This window comes from Dendrobates tinctorius, unplaced genomic scaffold (genome assembly GCF_039654945.1).
Source record: "Dendrobates tinctorius isolate UK_male_01 unplaced genomic scaffold, ASM3965494v1 ptg000357l, whole genome shotgun sequence".
Classification (NCBI taxonomy): domain Eukaryota; kingdom Metazoa; phylum Chordata; class Amphibia; order Anura; family Dendrobatidae; genus Dendrobates; species Dendrobates tinctorius.
In genome coordinates, this window is record NW_027362023.1 from 624,621 (window position 1) to 633,323 (window position 8,703).

Below are 8,703 nucleotides of genomic sequence, written 5' to 3' on the forward strand. Positions count from 1 at the left end.
ACCCAGCGATGAATTACTACCCCCAGCAGGAGACCCAGCGCTGAATTTCTACCCCCAGCAGGAGACCCAGCTCTGAATTACTACCCCTAGCAGGAGACCCAGCGCTGAATTACTACCCCCAGCAGGAGAACCAGGGCTGAATTGCTACCCCCAGCAGGAGAACCAGCGCTGAATTACTACCCCCAACAGGAGACCCAGCACTGAATTAATACCCCCAGCAGGAGACCCAGCGGTGAATTACTACCCCAATCAGGAGACCCAGCGCTGAATTACTACCCCCATCAGAAGACCCGGCGCTGAATTACTACCCCCAGCAGGAGACCCAGCGCTGAATTACTACCCCCAGCAGGAGACCCAGCGCTGAATTACTACCCCCAGCAGGAGACCCAGCGCTGAATTACTACCCCTAGCAGGAGACCCAGCACTGAATTACTACCCCCAGCAGGAGAACCAGCGCTGAATTACTACCCCCAACAGGAGACCCAGCGCTGAATTCCTACCCCCAGCAGGAGACCCAGCGCTGAATTACTACCCCCAGCAGGAGACCCAGCTCTGAATTACTACCCCCAGCAGGAGACCCAGCTCTGAATTACTACCCCCAGCAGGAGACCCAGCTCTGAATTACTACCCCCAACAGGAGACCCAGCGCTGAATTACTACCCCCAGCAGGAGAACCAGGGCTGAATTACTACCCCCAGCAGGAGACCCAGCGCTGAATTACTACCCCCAGCAGGAGACCCAGCGCTGAATTACTACCCCCAGCAGGAGACCCAGCGCTGAATTACTACCCCCAGCAGGAGACCCAGTGCTGAATTACTAACCCCAGCAGGAGACCCAGCGCTGAATTACTACCCCCAGCAGGAGACCCAGCGCTGAATTACTACCTCCAGCAGGAGACCCAGTGCTGAATTACTACCCCCAGCAGGAGACCCAGCGCTGAATTACTACCCCCAGCAGGAGACCCAGCGCTGAATTACTACCCCCAGCAGGAGAACCAGCACTGAATTACTACCCCCAGCAGGAGACCCAGTGCTGAATTACTACTCCAAGCAGGAGACCCAGCGCTGAATTACTACCCCCAGCAGGAGACCCAGTGCTGAATTACTACCCCCAGCAGGAGACCCAGTGCTGAATTACTACTCCAAGCAGGAGACACAGCGCTGAATTACTACCCCCAGCAGGAGACCCAGCGCTGAATTACTACCCCCAGCATGAGACCCAGCGCTGAATTACTACCCTGAGCAGGAGACCCAGTGCTGAATTACTACCCCCAGCAGGAGACCCAGTGCTGAATTACTACCCCCAGCAGGAGACCCAGCGCTGAATTACTACCCCCAGCAGGAGACCTTACACAGAGAACGTTTGTGAAAACGTCCCGACATTCTGGATACTGTATATGGAGGCCGTGACGTCCATCATCTATAGACTTCTCTATACTTCTCCTAGAAGGTGAGATGGTGCAGTCTGTGACTGTATCACTCACAGTATAGGTGCATTTACAGCCAGAGATGGGGGGATATTGGCGCCCACCTTGCCCGGTATACTCGTGTGGTGTGTGTTGTGTACACAAGACGTCGTCGTGTTTCTCTGCAGACACAGCTCCTAACAATACTTGTTCCTCCCCAATGGAGTGCAACTACCCTGCTGTAAAGTATGTAGTGCGACCTTCGGTGATGGGGAGCATCTCATGGATGGATCCTGCTGTGGGTCATGTACTCGGATTTCCGCTCTCGGCAGCAGACATGCGACGCCGGCTGTGCAGGAGACGTTATTCTACAACTGTGACTAAAGCAAAACCGATCCCCGTGGATCAGCGCTGACAATCTGTAGGAGACAGACATCAGGCAGAGATGGTCGCAGACAGATCACCGAGCCAAAACTCACAGGGTGTGGTGGAGGGCGTGCAGTGCGGGCCATCACAAGAAAGTGCCCTGTACGGGACATCTCAAACTCATCCAGGGGCTCATACATACTGATCCATCATCCCATACACAACCAAGGGCACATACACAACCAGGGACACATACACACTGATCCATCATCTCATACACAACCAGGGGCACATACACACTGATCCATCATCTCATACACAACCAGGGGCACATACACACTGATCGGTCATCTCATACACAACCAGGGGCACATACACAACCAGGGACACATACACACTGATCCATCATCTCAAACACAGCAAGTAGCTCATATACACTGATCCATCATCTCATACACAACCAGCGGCTCATACACACTGGTACATCATCTCATACACAACCAGGGGCACATACACAACCAGGGGCACATACACACTGATCAATCATATCATACACAACCAGCGGCTCATAAACACTGATCCGTCATCTCAAACACAGCCAGGGGTTCATACACAACCAGGGGCACATACAAACTGATCCATCATCTCACACACACTAGTCCATCAATTCATACAAAAACAGGGCACATGCACACTGATTCATCATCTCATTACAACCAAGTACTCAAATACTGATCCATCATCCCATACACACTGATCCATCATCGCATACACAACCAGGGGCACATACACACTGATCCATCTCAAACACAGCCAGTGGCTCATATACACTGATCCATCATCTCAAATACAGCCAGTAGCTGATATACCCTGATCCACCATCTCATACACAACCAGGGGCACATACACACTGATCCATGATATCATACACAACCAGCGGCTCATACACACTGATCCATCATCTCATACACAACCAGGGGCACATACACACTGATCGGTCATCTCATACACAACCATGGGCACATACACAACCAGGGACACATACACACTGATCCATCATCTCAAACACAGCCAGGGGTTCATACACAACCAGGGGCTCATACACACTGATCCATCATCTCATACACACTAGTCCATCATTTCATACAAAAACAGGGCGCATGCACACTGATTCATCATCTCATTATAACCAAGTACTCAAATACTGAGCCATCATCCCATACACACTGATCCATCATCTTGCACACATCCAAGGCGCATACACACTGGGTCCTATACTCACTGATCCATCACCCAGTACAAACCCAGGGTTCTATACTCAATGATCCATCAATCAACCACTTTAACCCTGGGCTCCATACTCACTGATGTATCATTCAGTATACACCCTGGGATCCATACTCACTGATCCATCATCTCATACACACTGATACATAATCTATATATATATAAAGCTAAGTGTATGTATGTGTGTGTATGTATCAAGCCCCGCCCACTCCACACAGTCCACGTTGTTAGTGCACATGGGCGGAGACACATTCAATTCGAAAGCCATCCTGCAAAACACACTGGCTGCGAACTCCCAGCCGCTGCGATCTACAATCAGGGCCGCCGTCTTCAGAGTATCAGTGCACAGGCCATATCTAGCTCCATCGTGTCTAGAATGGAGTTGCTCCTGTGAGGCATGACATCAAGGGAAAGGGAGGAGCTTCATGGATTACACAGCTGTGCTCATAACAGGAAGTTGCTGTGTGGTGCTAGAACAAATGTCCTATATATATCAATCTCTCTTTCCAAGGTCTTATACCTTGATCCATCACAAACTATAAACCCAATGTTCCATACTCACTGATCCAAAATTTTCTACAGACCCAGGTTTCTGTGCTCACTGATCCATTATCTTCTATAAACCCAGAGTCTCATACACACTAATCCATCACTATGGACTCAATTCAGGGTCCTGTACTCACTGATCCACCATTTTATACAGTCACAGGGTCCCATATTCACTGATCCAGGATTCCCTATAGACAATGGGTCTCACACAGAATTCCATCACCCACTATAATGCCTGGGTCCCATACTCACTAATCCATCACCCACTATAATGCCTGGGTCCCACACTCACTGATCCATCACCCCCTAAAATATCTGGGTCCCATACTCACTGATCCATCACCCACTATAATTCTTGGGTCCCATACTCACTAATCCATCACCCACTATAATGCCTGGGTATACATACTCACTAATCCATCATTCACTAAACTGCCTGGGTCCCATACTCACTACTTCATCACCCACTATACAACCTGGGTCCCATACTCACTAATCCATCACCCACTATACTGCCTGAGTCCCATGCTCACTGATCCTTCACCCACCTTACTGCCTGGGTCCCATACTCACTAATCCATCACCCATTATAATGCCTGGGACCCATACTCACTAATCCATTACCCACCATGCTGCCTAGGTCCCATGCTCACTGATCCATCACCCACTATACTGCCTGGGTCCCATACTCACTGATCCATCACCCACTACACTGCCTGGGTCCCATACTCACTGATCCATCACCCACTATAATGCCTGGGTCCAATACTCACTGATCCATCATCCACTTTAATGCCTGGGACCTATACTCACTAATCCATCACCCACTCTAATGCCTGGGGACCCATACTCACTAATCCATCACCCACTATACTACCTGGGTCCCATACTCACTGATCCATCAACCACTATAATGCCTGGCTCCCATACTCACTGATCCATCACCCACTATACTACCTGGGTTCCATACTCACTAATCCATCACCCACTATACTACCTGGGTCCCATACTCACTAATCCATCACCCACTATATTGCCTGGGACTCATGCTCACTGATCCATTTCCCACTATAATGCCTGGGTCCCATACTCACTTATCCATCACCCACTATAATGCCTGGGTCCCACACTCACTGATCCATCACCCACTATAATGCCTGGGTCCCATACTCACTAATCCATCACCCACTATACTACCTGGGTCCCATATTCACTAATCCATCACCCATTATAATGCCTGGGTCCCATACTCACTGATTCATCACCCACTATAATGTCTGGGACCAATACTCTGTAATCCATCACCCACTATACTGCCTGGGTCCCATACTCACTGATCCATCACCCACTTTAATGCCTGGGACCTATACTCACTAATCCATCACCCACTATACTGCCTGGGTCCCATACTCACTGATCCATCACACACTACACTGCCTGGGTCCCATACTCACTGATACATGACCCACTATAATCCCTGGGTCCCATACTCACTGATCCACCACCCTCTATAATGCCTGGGACCTATACTCACTAATTCATCACCCACTATAATGCCTGGGACCCATACTCACTAATCCATCACCCACTATAATGCCTGAGTCCCATACTCACTGTTCCATCACCCACTATAATGCCTGGGACCCATACTCACTGATTCATCACCCACTATAATGCCTGGGTCCCATACTCACCTACTACAATGCCTGGGATCCATGCTCACTGATCCATCACCCACTATAATACCTGGGACCTATACTCACTAAACCATCACCCACTATACTACCAGGGACCCATAATCACTGATCCATCACCCACTATAATGCCTGGGTCCCATACTCACTGATCCATCACCCACTATACTACCTGGGTCCCATACTCACTAATCCATCACCCACTATAATGCCTGGGTCCCATACTCACTGATCCATCACCCACTATACTGCCTGGGTCCCATGCTCACTGATCCATCACCCACTATAATGCCTGGGACCCATGCTCACTGATCCATCACCCACTATAATGCCTGGGACCTATACTCACTAATCCATCACCCACTATACTACCTGGGACCCATACTCACTGATCCATCACCCACTATACTGCCTGGGCCCCATACTCACTGATCCATCACCCATTATACTGCCTGGGTCCCATACTCACTAATCCATCACCCACTATACTGCCTGGGTCCCATACTCACTGATCCATCACCCACTATACTGCCTGGGTCCCATACTCACTGATCCATCACCCACTATACTGCCTGGGTCCCATGCTCACTGATCCATCACCCACTACACTGCCTGGGACCCATACTCACTGATCCATCGCCCACTATACTGCCTGGGACCCATACTCACTAATCCATTACCCACTATACTGCCTGGGACCCATACTCACTGATCCATTACCCACTATACTGCCTGGGTCCCATGCTCACTGATCCATCACCCACTACACTGCCTGGGACCCATACTCACTGATCCATCACCCACTATACTGCCTGGGTCCCATGCTCACTGATTCATCACCCACTATACTGCCTGGGACCTATACTCACTAATCCATCGCCCACTATACTGCCTGGGACCCATACTGACTGATCCATCACCCACTATAATGCCTGGGACCTATACTCACTAATCCATCACCCACTATACTGCCTGGGTCCCATGCTCACTGATCCATCACCCACTATACTGCCTGGGTCCCATGCTCACTGATTCATCACCCACTATACTGCCTGGGACCTATACTCACTAATCCATCACCCACTACACTGCCTGGGACCCATACTCACTGATCCATCACCCACTACACTGCCTGGGACCCATACTCACTGATCCATCACCCACTATACTGCCTGGGTCCCATGCTCACTGATTCATCACCCACTATACTGCCTGGGACCTATACTCACTAATCCATCGCCCACTATACTGCCTGGGTCCCATACTCACTGATCCATCACCCATTATACTGCCTGGGTCCCATACTCACTGATCCATCACCCATTATAATGCCTGGGACCTATACTCACTAATCCATCGCCCACTATACTGCCTGGGACCCATACTCACTAATCCATTACCCAGTATACTGCCTGGGACCCATACTCACTGATCCATCACCCATTATACTGCCTGGGTCCCATACTCACTGATCCATCACCCATTAAACTGCCTGGGTCCCATACTCACTGATCCATCACCCATTATACTGCCTGGGTCCCATACTCACTGATCCATCACCCACAATAATGCCTGGGACCTATACTCACTGATCCATCACCCATTATACTGCCTGGGTCCCATACTCACTGTTCCATCACCCACTATAATGCCTGGGACCTATACTCACTAATCCATCGCCCACTATACTGCCTGGGACCCATACTCACTAATCCATTACCCAGTATACTGCCTGGGACCTATACTCACTAATCCATTACCCACTATACTGCCTGGGTCCCATACTCACTGATCCATCACCCACTATACTGCCTGGGACCTATACTCACTAATCCATCGCCCACTATACTGCCTGGGACCCATACTCACTGATCCATCACCCATTATACTGCCTGGGTCCCATACTCACTGATCCATCACCCACAATAATGCCTGGGACCTATACTCACTGATCCATCACCCATTATACTGCCTGGGTCCCATACTCACTGTTCCATCACCCACTATAATGCCTGGGACCCATACTCACTAATCCATTACCCAGTATACTGCCTGGGACCCATACTCACTAATCCATCACCCACTATACTGCCTGGGACCTATACTGACTAATCCATCACCCACTATAATGCCTGGGACCCATACTCACTAATCCATTACCCACTATACTGCCTGGGACCTATACTCACTAATCCATCGCCCACTATACTGCCTGGGACCCATACTCACTGATCCATCACCCATTATACTGCCTGGGTCCCATACTCACTGATCCATCACCCACAATAATGCCTGGGACCTATACTCACTGATCCATCACCCATTATACTGCCTGGGTCCCATACTCACTGTTCCATCACCCACTATAATGCCTGGGACCCATACTCACTAATCCATTACCCAGTATACTGCCTGGGACCCATACTCACTAATCCATCACCCACTATACTGCCTGGGACCTATACTGACTAATCCATCACCCACTATAATGCCTGGGACCCATACTCACTAATCCATTACCCAGTATACTGCCTGGGACCCATACTCACTAATCCATTACCCAGTATACTGCCTGGGACCTATACTCACTAATCCATCACCCACTATACTGCCTGGGACCCATACTCACTGATCCATCATCCACCATAGATCCAGGTTTCCGTGCTCACTATCCTGGAGGAGGGGCTTTGTCCTGGTTCCCGGGACCCCTATATAACACACGTGTATATAACAACGTCTCCGTGCGGAGCGGCGGGGGCACCGAGCGGCGGCCGCTCACACTCACCTCACACCGGTTCGGTTCTGCCCTCAGACCGGGCTCTCTCCCCAGCTCCAGCTCCCCGTTTCCCTGACTCCTGTTCCGGCCTCTGCGAGTCTCCTCCACCTCCGCTCAGTCCCTGCAGGCCTGTCCGCTCAGCGCCGCCCCGCCGGGAACACAGGACACGGCACAGAACGTTCCGACCTGCAAGAAAGGTTCCGCCTCAGGGGACGGTGTAGAACGGGGAACGGCGGCCGTAACCCGGGGCTGAGCCGGTGCTACGTCCCGGACGGTGGTTACCTTGATGTGTGTCCGGTATCACCCACTGCCCGTCAGACACTGCGGTGTAAGAGTGTGATACAGAGTATGGAGAGCAGAGCAATGTCAGTGACGTGAGGAATCCTGAGCACTAGCGGAATAACGGGGGAAGAGCAGAGAAGACCGCGGGGTAGAGTCACCTAATAGTGGGAGAGTATACTGAGCTACAGTGATAACCGTCAGCGAGCACAAGACTGCGGGTGTTAAAGGCGGGGTGACTGCCCCTCATCGCCCCCGTCCCCCGGTACTGCCCCTCATCGCCCCCGTCCCCCGGTACTGCCCCTCATCGCCCCCGTCCCCCGGTACTGCCCCTCATCGCCCCCGTC

General features: G+C 50.9%; 1 protein-coding gene across 2 annotated transcripts in view; it reads right to left on the reverse strand.

The window, feature by feature from the left end:
- The window catches only part of RAD54L2 (RAD54 like 2), an 84,247-nt gene extending 75,763 nt beyond the window's left edge, over positions 1-8,484 (reverse strand). Inside the window, exons 1-2 of one of the 2 annotated variants that reach the window (XM_073562539.1) lie at positions 8,360-8,481; positions 8,087-8,263 (exon numbers count right to left, since the gene is read on the reverse strand). The gene's annotated coding sequence lies outside the window, so the exon portion shown is untranslated. Of the gene's footprint in view, positions 1-8,086 lie in introns of both variants that reach the window. The other variant, XR_012227283.1, reaches the window with a different exon arrangement.
- Between the last annotated feature and the right edge of the window lie 219 nt (positions 8,485-8,703).